Source organism: Ursus maritimus, unplaced genomic scaffold (genome assembly GCF_017311325.1).
Source record: "Ursus maritimus isolate PB19 unplaced genomic scaffold, ASM1731132v1 scaffold_9, whole genome shotgun sequence".
Taxonomy (NCBI): Eukaryota; Metazoa; Chordata; class Mammalia; order Carnivora; family Ursidae; genus Ursus; species Ursus maritimus.
The window spans coordinates 53734522-53746473 of NW_024427107.1; the positions used below are offsets into that span (position 1 = coordinate 53734522).

An 11952-nucleotide genomic window follows, 5' to 3' on the forward strand; every position below is an offset into this window, starting at 1 on the left:
ATCAAATTGAAATTAGACCTAAAATATTCTCCAGAGCTAATCTAGCAATGAGAAAGGTCATTCAAGATTCAGATAAAATAGAATATGAATCCATTTTAAAAAGAAGAAAATAATAATTAACAAATACTCAATACGATGAGTGTTACTGAACTTAAGATTTCTCCTTGAGATTCTCTCAAGGAGAAGGAGGAGATAAATTAGATTTTTCTAGGGAATTTGGATATACAGGGAGCGTGCAATTGACAGAGACAGGGTAGCTGTGGTTACCACAATGAATAGCAGAGATGAATAAGTAAGTAGACATGTCTAATGTTATTGGCAAATTAATCTTGGTCACCTTAAGGCTGAAGAGATGGACAGTCTCTAAAAGCCTCAGTGATCTGCGTAAGTAGAAAATCTTTAAGATTTTTAACAAAAGATCGTAGGAACTTTATTCCCAATTTAGGACTCAGAGTCTCTTTAATGAGAGAATGAGTTAATTTGAGAAATGAGTCTGGTATGATTGCTGAAATTTATATTCTAAGTTCTCCTCTTGTCTTTCCCAAATAACCATTTAGCAGTGTGACCATCCATTGGGGAACATAATCATATAGGAAACAAGAGAAATCATAATTTTATGGGATTGCTGGACATGGGCTCAGAATTTGAACTAATTCCTGAAAACTCAAATGTCATTGAGGTCCACCAGTTAAAAATTTTCACAAATCAGATTAATGGCGTTTTGGCTTAAATCGGCTTCTCAGTAGACACATTGGTGTTTATCTTCCTTGTGTCTATTTCTCCAGTTCTGGAATGCAGTTGGAACAGATATATTCAGTCTCAAGCATATCTATCTGCACATAGTTTCCTGATCCATAAAGTGAGGATTATTATGATATGAAAAACCAAGTACAAGACCCTCAAATTGTCTCTACAGATCATAACAGAAGTATTGCCCCATTTCTGGAGAGATTAAAGAGTATAGTCCTATCATAAATAATTTTCAAGAATGGCAAGTCCTATCAAATTTTGAAGTCTTGTTGTTTTAAACTTAACGTATATATCTAGGAGCAATTTGAATACATTTTTATGCAGTGTGGAGTATGCACCAATGTTTACTTTTTGCATATAGGTACCCAGTTTTTCCAACAGAATATGTTAAAAATACTATTCTTTCTCTACTGAATGCCTTCGATCCTTTTTAAAAGTCAATTTATCAAAATCAAAATAAGGCTATTTCTGAAGTATCCATTTTATTAGATTGATTGATTTTAAAGAACGGTTTTAGATTAACACAAAAATTAAGAAGGTAGTAGAGTTCACATATACTGTCCTACTCAGTATATGTGAGAGAGAGAGGGAAAGGTAGGGAGGGAGAGAGAGAGAGGGAGAGAGGAAGAGAGAGAGAGAGAGAGAAAGTGCATGCAAGTGGGGCCAGGGAGAGAGACAGACTCCATGCTTAGTGCAGAGCCTGACTCAGGCCTTGATGTAAGGACCCTGAGATCATGACCTGAGCAGAAATCAAGAGTTGGACCCTTAATGGACTGAGCCACCCAGGTGCTCCTGGTATATGGAATTTCTTAAAATTAATGAACCAATAATTGATACATTATTATTGACTCAAATCCATTGTTCTGTGTAATTTTCTTGGTTTTACCTAAAGTCTTTTTCTATCCCAAGATCTCATCCAGGAAATCAGATTACCTTGAGGCATCATGTCTCCATAGACTCCTCTTGCTTCACAGACATTTCTTGTTTTTGATGATCTTTACAGTCTTGAGCAATAAATACTGGCCTAGTATTGGAACACTTGGGTGCCTCAGTTGGTTAAGCCTCTGCCTTTGGCTCAGGTCATGATCCCAGGGTCCTGGGATTGAGTCCCTCATCGCATTGGGCTCTTTGCTCAGCAGGAAGCCTGCTTCTCCCTCTGCCTGCTCTGCCTGCTCTGCCTGCCGCTTCCCCTGCTTGTGCTTTCTCTCTGTCTGACAAATAAATAAATAAAATCTTATAAAAAAATACTGGCCAAGTATTTTGCAAGATGTGCCTATATTTTTATTTATATGGCATTTTTTTTTCTTTTTTTCATGATTAGATTGGGGTTATAGATTTTTGGGAGAAAAATGACAGAGATGAAGTGAGATTTTCAACTCATTACATCAAGGGTACATACCATCAACATGATTTACATTGTAGATATTGATCTAGATCACCTGGCTGAAGTAGTTTGTCAGACTTCTACACCATAAAGTTAGGCTTTGATCACTTTTTCACACTGTACTTGTGAGAAAGAAATCAGTAAGCACAACCAAGATTTAGAGTGGGTGTTTATAATCCCCACTTTAAGGGCAGAGTATCTACGTAAATGATTTGGAATTCTTCTGCATCAGAGATTTGTCTCTTCTCTACCATTAATTTGTTTATTCAGTTATGTATGTACATTGGTATCAGCTCAGGGATACTGATGTTATGCCTTTATTTTGGTGGTCAAATTGTCCCAGCTTTGGCCATTGGGAACTCTTTCAGTTGGCATCTGTGTTCCTTTGTTACAGAACAATCAATGCATTTTTTAGAGATCAATGTATTTTTAAGTATCTTTATCATGGTGGGTATGATCCTGTCCCATTTAACATGACCATTCGTTACATTTTTTAATTTTGACAACTATATTTTATTTGTTTTATAATTTCTCTTTTTTTTCAATTATTGCCTTTTTCATGACATTGTGTGATTTCTTTGAAGTCTTATTTTTTTTTTTTGGTTCTATTTTTCATCTTTTAAAAAAACATGATACTTTATCAACAAGAGCCAAATTATAGAAAGAACCCAGATGTCCATTGACTGATGAGTGGATAAAGAAGTAATATATATATATAATGGAATATCATTCAGCTTTAAAAAATGAAATCTTGCCAAGCAATGACATGGATGGAACTAGAGAGTATTATGCTAAGTGAAATAAGTCAGTCAGAGAAAGACGAATACCATATGACTTCACTCATATGTGGAATTTAAGAAACAAAACAAATGAACATAGGGGAATACAAAGAGAGAGAGCCAGATCAAGAAACAGACTCTTCACTATAGAAAACAAACTGATGGTTACTGGAGGGGCAGTGGGTGGGGGTATAGGTTAAATGGATGATGGGTATTAAAGAGGGCACTTGTTGAGATGAGCACTGGGTGTTGTACGTAAGTGATGAACCTCTAGATTCTATACCTGAAACTAGTATGAACCGTATATTAACTAGCTGGAATATAAATACAAACTTGGAGAAAAAAAAAGAATATGCTAGTATTTTATTCATTTTAAATTGTCTAATGGATGTTAATTCTTTGGTTTTTTCTTCCTGCCTTTTTATGGGTTCATTTCTTGATCTTGTTTTAAATATTTCAAGATAAGCTCATCATCATCTTATTGATTTTATAGTTTGTCTTTCAGTTGTAGGCATGTTTCTACAACTCGCTTCCTACAGAGTTCAAGAAACTTTGCTTACATTTTGCTTGCTTCCTACAGAGTTCAAGAAACTTCACAAGTCCTTAGTTGGTTTCTGTAGTAATTCTTTGACTGTGTATTCCAGCACTAAGTGTATGTTGTAACTCTGATTATAAAATTCATATGTTTCAGATTTAAGGCTTCAATTTCTCTCAAAGGAGTAAGTTTTTAAAGCTCAAAGTCACAGGTGGATGACAAACACCATTGCCAATATTCTAGCTAAAGGTGGGTTAAAGATGTTGGTTGATTTACTAATTTCTTTTTAAGTTGAGGAGCCGCACTTCCTATTTGAGGAATGTCACTCCTATTTCCCTTAGGTGAAGACATAAAGTCATTCAGTGGTCTCAGTCAATCAGATTCCATGGTTTACAGTACTCTGGGCTCTTCTTAGGATGTCAGTTTGCTCTTTTTCTTCTGTAGTTTTGAGCTCCTTCTTTATTTCTAGCACTTGTTATTTCACTTTATTTTTAACTGTAAGACAGAGTCTGGTTGCAGTTTTGATGTTTGACTACTGATATATTTCAAGCCCAAGACTTCTTTGTACATTTCTTGTCCCACACCTTAGCAAGCCCATTTACAAGTCTACAGGCTCCTTCCTTTGGTTCTGGTAGGAAGTTCAAACCACACAAAATCCAGGACAATGAGTGGGGACTCTAAACCTGAAATTACCCTCAAATCACTCCAAGCCATTTGTTCCTGTTTGCTCTATTTTTTTTTTTTTTAAGATTTTATCTATTTATTTGACAGAGAGAGAGCAGAAGCAGGGCGAGCAGCAGAGAGAGAGGAGACGCAGACTCTTGATCCCAAGACCCTGGGATCATGACCTGAGCCAAAGGCAGATGCTTAACCTACTGAGCCACCTAGGTGTCCCTCCTCTTTGCTCTATTAAGTGATTTTTGTAGTTTAGTGTAAGTCTGCCTTGCTTTCCCAAGAAAACCTTATAATGTGAGTAATAAATGTCTTAATACCTCTTGGTACTTGGGTAGCATCATCTATCTCAATATTTGAACTGAATTCTGGATTGTGGGTTGATCCTGCCTTCCATTGGACAGCCACAAGACATTAATCCAGGTGTAGCTTAGGAGCAATTTTTGTATTAATTTATATTGTGGCAGGGGCCCAAAGGTCATACCACCATTTTGTTGGACATCAATGTACAACTATTTTCAATTTCAGTCGTTAGTTTTAGAAGGCAAAACAAACAATGAAATATATTGCATTTCATCCATTATATTGACAAAAGAACAAAAAGATAATATGGCATATAATTAACATTGTAAAATGAGCACTCTCCTACATAGCTGATGGGATGATAAATTAGTATCTTCCTGGAGCCAATTTGTTAATATTTAAGAGAAGACTTTATAATGAGAAACACAGAAAATGTAGGGGGGAAATGTCCACAACTGGACAAGGGGAAGGAAGTCACTAAGCCCTCAAATATTTTTAAACTCTTTAATTCTGAAAATAAACTTAAAAAAATGATAAAATAAAAAATGATAAAATCAAAGGAACACTTTGCTAAAATGTATGTCATAATTGAATCTAATATTGTATAATTTAAAACATTTTAAACCTTACTCCACCTCCAAACACACACATGCACAAACACACACACAAAAAAGACAGGTGGTGGAGAAGAGAGAGAGAAGTGAATTCATCAGTTTTTTTTTTTTTAAAGAGGCAGTACTAGGGGCGCCTGGGTGGCACAGCGGTTAAGCGTCTGCCTTCGGCTCAGGGCGTGATCCCAGCGTTATGGGATCGAGTCCCACATCAGGCTCCTCCGATATGAGCCTGCTTCTTCCTCTCCCACTCCCCCTGCTTGTGTTCCCTCTCTCGCTGGCTGTCTCTATCTCTGTCAAATAAATAAATAAAAATAAATAAAATCTTTAAAAAAAAAAAGAGGCAGTACTAAAAGAATATACATAAGTGTAAAGAAATAGCCTCAACATCAGTTTGTTTTTTATTTTGTACTTCAGACTTAGGATTATAATTTAAAAGCTAATCAAGGAAATAAATGTATACTAAGTCCCTGTGACAATTCTACCCAAAAGCAGCCAAATAATTTTATTCAGTCCACTATTATTTCACACACTGAAGGTAGTGATATAAGATTTTCTTCATTAATTTCAAGGTTTTGTGAAGAAATAGAATTGCATATTCTTAGTTTAAATAAGTTGTGTTGTTAGCCAGCTTCTCTGGAAAATAGGCTTTGCTATAGAGATTTGTATGCAAGAAGTTTATAGTTTTCAGGAAAAACAACTATGAGAGTTAAAAAAAAAAACAAAAACAAAAACAGGACTGAGCAGAGGGATGATTAGAACTGCACGCCATTGTGGTAAAGACCAGTCAATCCCACTAGAGCAAAGATGACTCTTTAGGGTTGTCATGAATGGAGGGAAAAGGACTGAGCCTTCTAACAGTTCCTTACCCTCAACCCACCTTACCACGCCTGTTTTGGACAGTCATTGGACATGGACTACATTTCCAGAAGGACACATAGTCTTGGTGAGATGGCTCTCTAAAACTTAGTGCAATTTCTTCAGAGAGACTCAGCTGAGAGACTATACCCCCAGCAGCTGGAGGGATGACTGCTTTAGTCCTGAAGGTAGTGCAGGATTTTTAAGCCACTTGGGTTCTTCGTGATACTTTAAGTTTGATATGTTGGAGTTAGAGGTATTTGGACTCATTTCAAGTTCAGTGTAAAAGCACTCAAAGCTTTATCAGGCTTATAGTACTCCTTGGACCTCAGCTAATCCTTATTGGGGGAGAAAGGAGGAGATAAAACAATTTTACAGCTGTGTAGGCTTTAAAATGCCTTAAAAGTAATGAGAACAATGTGCGAAGCTCCCCACAATAAAGCCTTTTGCCAATTGAGTTCATATCTTGAGATTGCCGAGAAAAGATGCCTGACAGTGTATGGGAATGGTTTCTTTAGACAAAGGTCACATCAGAAGCAATGCATTTGTCATATGTGTATTAGTGACAGATCTATATCTCGAACATAGAGACCCAAAATATTATATTTTGAAGTGGGAAGATCGTGAGTGAAATCTGTTAACAGAGTAGAGAAATGACCTCTTCGATGCTCCATAAAGAAAACTGGTCACATACTTGTTTTGCAATAATGAATATATCTAATATGTTTGCTGCAATGTCAGATACTTAAAAATAATGAACAAAATGATAATTTTGCTTCTAAAGAATGTTTTTGTGGGAAATTAAGTTTTATAAACAAGGGCTTTCTTTGCTTATTCTCCTTTTAAAATATAGTATGTAGTTGAGACAGAGACATTTTCAGGATAGCAAGATCATGTGTTCATACAATGAAATTAATGATTTAATTTCTGCTGCATTCTTTGACAATAAAATTTTTGTATTTTAATGTGTGGGCTGATTCACATGAACCTTCCAATGAAAAATATAAAATATATTATTGTTATTTCACACTACCCACTACAGAGAAACTCTAAGACTTCATTTTTCATTTTATTTCATTATCTTCTACTCAGAAATATCCAGTGACCTATGTTTGGAAATAGTTTTTGGAAAATATATGCATCAGGATTTGGAACATTAGGAAGTTCATGTAACATCAGTCCACCTTAGTCACCAGTATGTAGAAAAAAACAAATTGCATCCTGTCATGGCTGCCTAATATTTTGGTAGAGATGGGATCATCAGGCTAAGGAGAAGTGTTTTGTGCCTATATAAAACAATGTAGGGAGGCAAAACAATAATCACAAGGTGTTCATATAAAATGAATAAATGTGAATGTATTTAATGAAGTAGTGTAAATTTAGTTCATTCGGAATACAAGAGCACTTTTTTTTTCTTCTTCAAATTTTTATTTAAATTCTATTTAGTTAACATATAGTGTGATATTGTTTTTGGTATTGGAACAGCACTTTTTTATTTTACTTTTTAAAAGATTTATTTATTTTTGAGACAGAGAGAGAGTGTAGGAGGAGGAGCAGAGAAGAGGGAGAGGGAGAGAATCCAAGCAGAGTCCACACTTAGCGTAGAGCCCAATGTGGGACTCAATTTCACAACCCTGAGATCATGACCTGAGCCCAAACCACGAGTCAGATGCTTAAATGACTGCCCCAGAATAACACTTTAAAAAAGTTAAAATAAGAATTAGTTTCTCCTCTCACAAGTAAAGGAGACATAAAGAAAAGAAACAGAATTTAAAAAATATAGTTAAAACATCTACAATACACATGTTTTAAATCTTGTTTCTGATCCTGTATTAATAATTTAACATTTAAAATACTTTTATTTAAATTCAAAATTTAAAAGTAAATAATAGCTAAATCGTGGAAGGAGCCGGGATGCCCTTCAACAGATGACTGGATTAAGAAGATGTGGTCCATATATGCAATGGAATATTACTCAGCTATCAGAAAGAACGATTTCTCAACTTTTGCTGCAACATGGACGGCACTGGAGGAGATAATGCTAAGTGAAATAAGCCAAGCAGAGAAAGACAATTATCATATGGTTTCTCTCATCTATGGAACATAAGAACTAGGAAGATTGGTAGGAGAAGAAAGGGATAAAGAAAGGGGGGGTAATCAGAAGGGGGAATGAAGCTGAGAGACTATGGACTATGAGAAACAAACTGAGGACTTCAGAGGGGAGGGGGGTGGAGGATCGGGATAGGCCGGTGATGAAATATTATTATAAAAATAAATAAATAAAAGTAAATAAAGAAAAAAAAAGAATTAGAGTAATTTTAAAGTGCATCACCTTTAAAATTCAAGTCCCTGTTTTAAGAAAAGATAGCATTACTACATATTAGAAGCTATTACATACAAGAATGAATACATTAGAAATAATCTTTGCAGTTCATGGTCATATATGAAACATTTAATTACAAGCTGATTTAATAAGGCTTCACCGAAAAATTATCATCTTCCATGTGCCAGACTCTGTGCTGTTAGAACAAAAAAACATAATCTCCACCAATGTGTTTTTGCCTATATGCATACCATATTAATTTATGTTAGTTAATGTATACAAGCATACACCACCACACACACACACACACACACACACACACACACACACTTAGTTTTTTAATGTACCAGAAGTCAAATACACTTACCTTAAGTGAAATATCAGAAGGCAGAGTGAGTTCAGCTTTGGCAGATTTAAAATGTACTCCAACCATATGCAAGATTGCTTTATGTAACACAAAACATTATATTATTTGTTTCCTGAATTCCCCTTAATCTCACCTACCATTGGATCCTTTGACCATTGCCCATTTTAGATTATGGTACTGATTGTCTTAATCTCCTATTAAATATTCCTATATGTTTCTTTGACATTACTGCTCCAATCTTCTTGTGTAGAACTGCTATTTTTCATTACCTGCCATCCCTTCATCCCTGTGGTTGAAAGTCACAATGGCATGCCCTTCACAGGCTACAGGAATAAGATATGTGACTCAAACTTGTGGCAGTAAATCACAATATTCTCACTTTCGCAGATTGTAGGGCTAAGTTCATGTCAATTAAGTAGACCACTTATCCTCTTGGTCATACCACTGGGCTCAGGACTGGCCATATCAATGAAGTACATCCAATGAAAAAATATGAATGTGTTTGATGTATAGTCACTGATAAAGATAAGATATTTTATGCTGCTGATTCATTAAACCATTGGAATGTTTCTTGGTGTTGCAAACAGGTGTCATTTTTCCCAGGTATTGAGAACCTCTTATAGAATAAAGTCAACAAACAGGCAAACAAATCTACAGAAAAGATAAGGGAAAAAGCACTGATCCTTCTTATGAACAACTGGATCTAAGCATGAAGCTAGTTATGTTTATATGGTCCAATAAAGCCACACTCCCTTTTATTCTTAAGACAGTTTGAGTTCAGTTTCAATCTCTTCTAATGAGAAAGTGATTCCGAATGAATAAACTCTTAATATCTAGAGAACACTTCAGCAGTAGGAAATAGGCTAATCAAAAATAAGGCAGGGAGTGATAATATTTAGAAAATTATTTCTACAAGGCAAGAGACAACAATTGTTGGAGAGGATGTGGAGAAAGGGGATCCCTCCTACATTGTTGGTGGGAATACAAGTTGGTACAGCCACTCTGGAAAACAGTGTGGAGGCCCCTTAAAAAAGTTAAAAATTGAGCTACCCTATGATCCAGCCATTGCACTACTGGGTGTTTACCCCAAAGATACAGACGTAGTGAAGAGAAGGGCCATATGCAGCCCAATGTTCATAGCAGCAATGTCCACAATAGCTAAATCGTGGAAGGAGCCGAGATGCCCTTCAACAGATGACTGGATTAAGAAGTTGTGGTCCATATATACAATGGAATAGTACTCAGCTATCAGAAAGAACGAGTTCTCAACATTTGCTACAACATGGACGGCACTGGAGGAGATAATGCTAAGTGAAATAAGTCAAGCAGAGAAAGACAACTATCATATGATTTCTCTCATCTATGGAACATAAGAACTAAGATGATCGGTAGGGGAAGAAAGGGATAAAGAAAGGGGGGGTAATCAGAAGGGGGAATGAAACATGAGAGACTATGGACTATGAGAAACAAACTGAAGGCCTCAGAGGGGAGGGGGGTGGGGGAATGGGATAGGCTGGTGATGGGTAGTAAGGAGGGCACATATTGCATGGTGCACTGGGTGTTATACACAACTAATGAATCATCGAGCCTTACATTGGAAACCGGGGATGTACTGTATGGTGACTAACATAATAAAAAATCATTAAAATAAAAAAAAAGAAAATTATTTCTATGATATTTGTAGGACTTCATGATCAAAATGTATTCACATGATCAGTATCCAATAAGGTGATAATTTACAGGAGTGAGATGATACGTTTGAGTAGAAACAGTCCAGTCTATACTAAATAACATTCACAAACCTTGTAAAATGTAAATCAGATTATACTATTTCTCTTCTCAAAATACTCTACCATAAAGTAAAACTAAAGACTTTCTAGGCTTTATCCATCCTTCTTTTTTTTTTTTTTTTTTTAAAGATTTTATTTATTTATTTATTCAACAGAGATAGAGACAACCAGCGAGAGAGGGAACACAAGCAGGGGGAGTGGGAGAGGAAGAAGCAGGCTCATAGCAGAGGAGCCTGATGTGGGGCTCGATCCCGTAACACCGGGATCACGCCCTGAGCCGAAGGCAGACGCTCAACCGCTGTGCCACCCAGGCGCCCCTTTATCCATCCTTCTTATCTGCTTTATTATATCCTTGAAATCATAAGCTGCACCTACCTTCTTTCTTACTCTGCTCCAGACACATTGGCCTCCTTACTATCCCTGTAACTCATCAGAAAACAAACAAACAAACAAACAAACAAGAAAACATGCCTAGGGCCTTTATCCCTTCTCTTCTTTTCTTTCTAGAGTGCTCTTCCTATGGATATTGACATGACTGACCTTTTAATCATATTTGAGAATTCTACTAAAATGGCAATTTTTTAGTCTTTCTTGACCATTCAAATTAAGTATCATATATTCACATTTTCTAAGGTTCCCTACTTTGTCCCCCCAGCACCTGTCACTATATAATGTTTTATTTAAATCAATATTCATATTGTTTATTGTTTGTCTTCCCATAGAAGTATATATTATAAGGCTCGGGTGGTTGGTGTCAAAAGAGCAAGTTTGTGAGACCTGGGACGGTGGTGCTGGTCCTGGCAAGAAGCTACTTCCGAGGCAAAAGTGGTCCTTGTGAAGAACATTGATGACTGCCACTGCAACCAAACCTACAGTCATGCTCTGGTGGCTGGAATTGACCGGTATCCCAGCAGAGTGGCAGCTGCCATGGGCAAGAAGAGGTCAAATATCAAATCTTTTGTGAAAGTTTGTAACTACAATCACCTCATGCCCACAAGGTACCTTGTGGATATCCTCTTGGACAAACTTGTCAGCCTCGATGTTTTCAGAAACCCCGCTCTTAAATACAAGGCCTGACGAGGGGCTGAGGTCAGTTCAAGATGGACAAGACCAGCAAGAACAAATGGTTCTTCCAGAAGCTGTGGTTTTGGCTGTTTTTGTTCCAGACATTATAAATAATAAATAAATAAATAATTAAATAAATAAATAAATAAATAAATATTATATAACTGCTGTCACGTGGGCTATTTTTTTCCTATGCTTGTTTTTTGAATAATTTGTATCCTCAGGGCCTCGACTAGTGGTTTAGAAAATAAGTGCTCAATAAACATTTGCAAAATAATGAATGAAAATGAGATTTAAAGTCACAGAGAGAGAGAGAGAATCTTAAGTAGGCTCCAGCCCAGCAGGAGCCTGAGCCTGACAGAGGGCTCCATCTCAGGACTCTGAAATCATGACCTGAGCCAAAATCAAGAGTCAGACGCCTAACCAACAGAACCACTCAGGCACTCCTTGAATGTTTGTCATTTAAGTAAATTGTTTTGGTTATTAGATTCTTTGCATTTCTCCATACATTTTAG

At 36.4% G+C, this 11952-nt stretch overlaps 1 pseudogene; it reads left to right on the forward strand.

Moving 5' to 3' along the window:
- The first annotated feature begins 302 nt into the window (after positions 1-302).
- On the forward strand, positions 303-11547 carry LOC103661660 (annotated as a pseudogene).
- Positions 11548-11952: the final 405 nt, after the last annotated feature.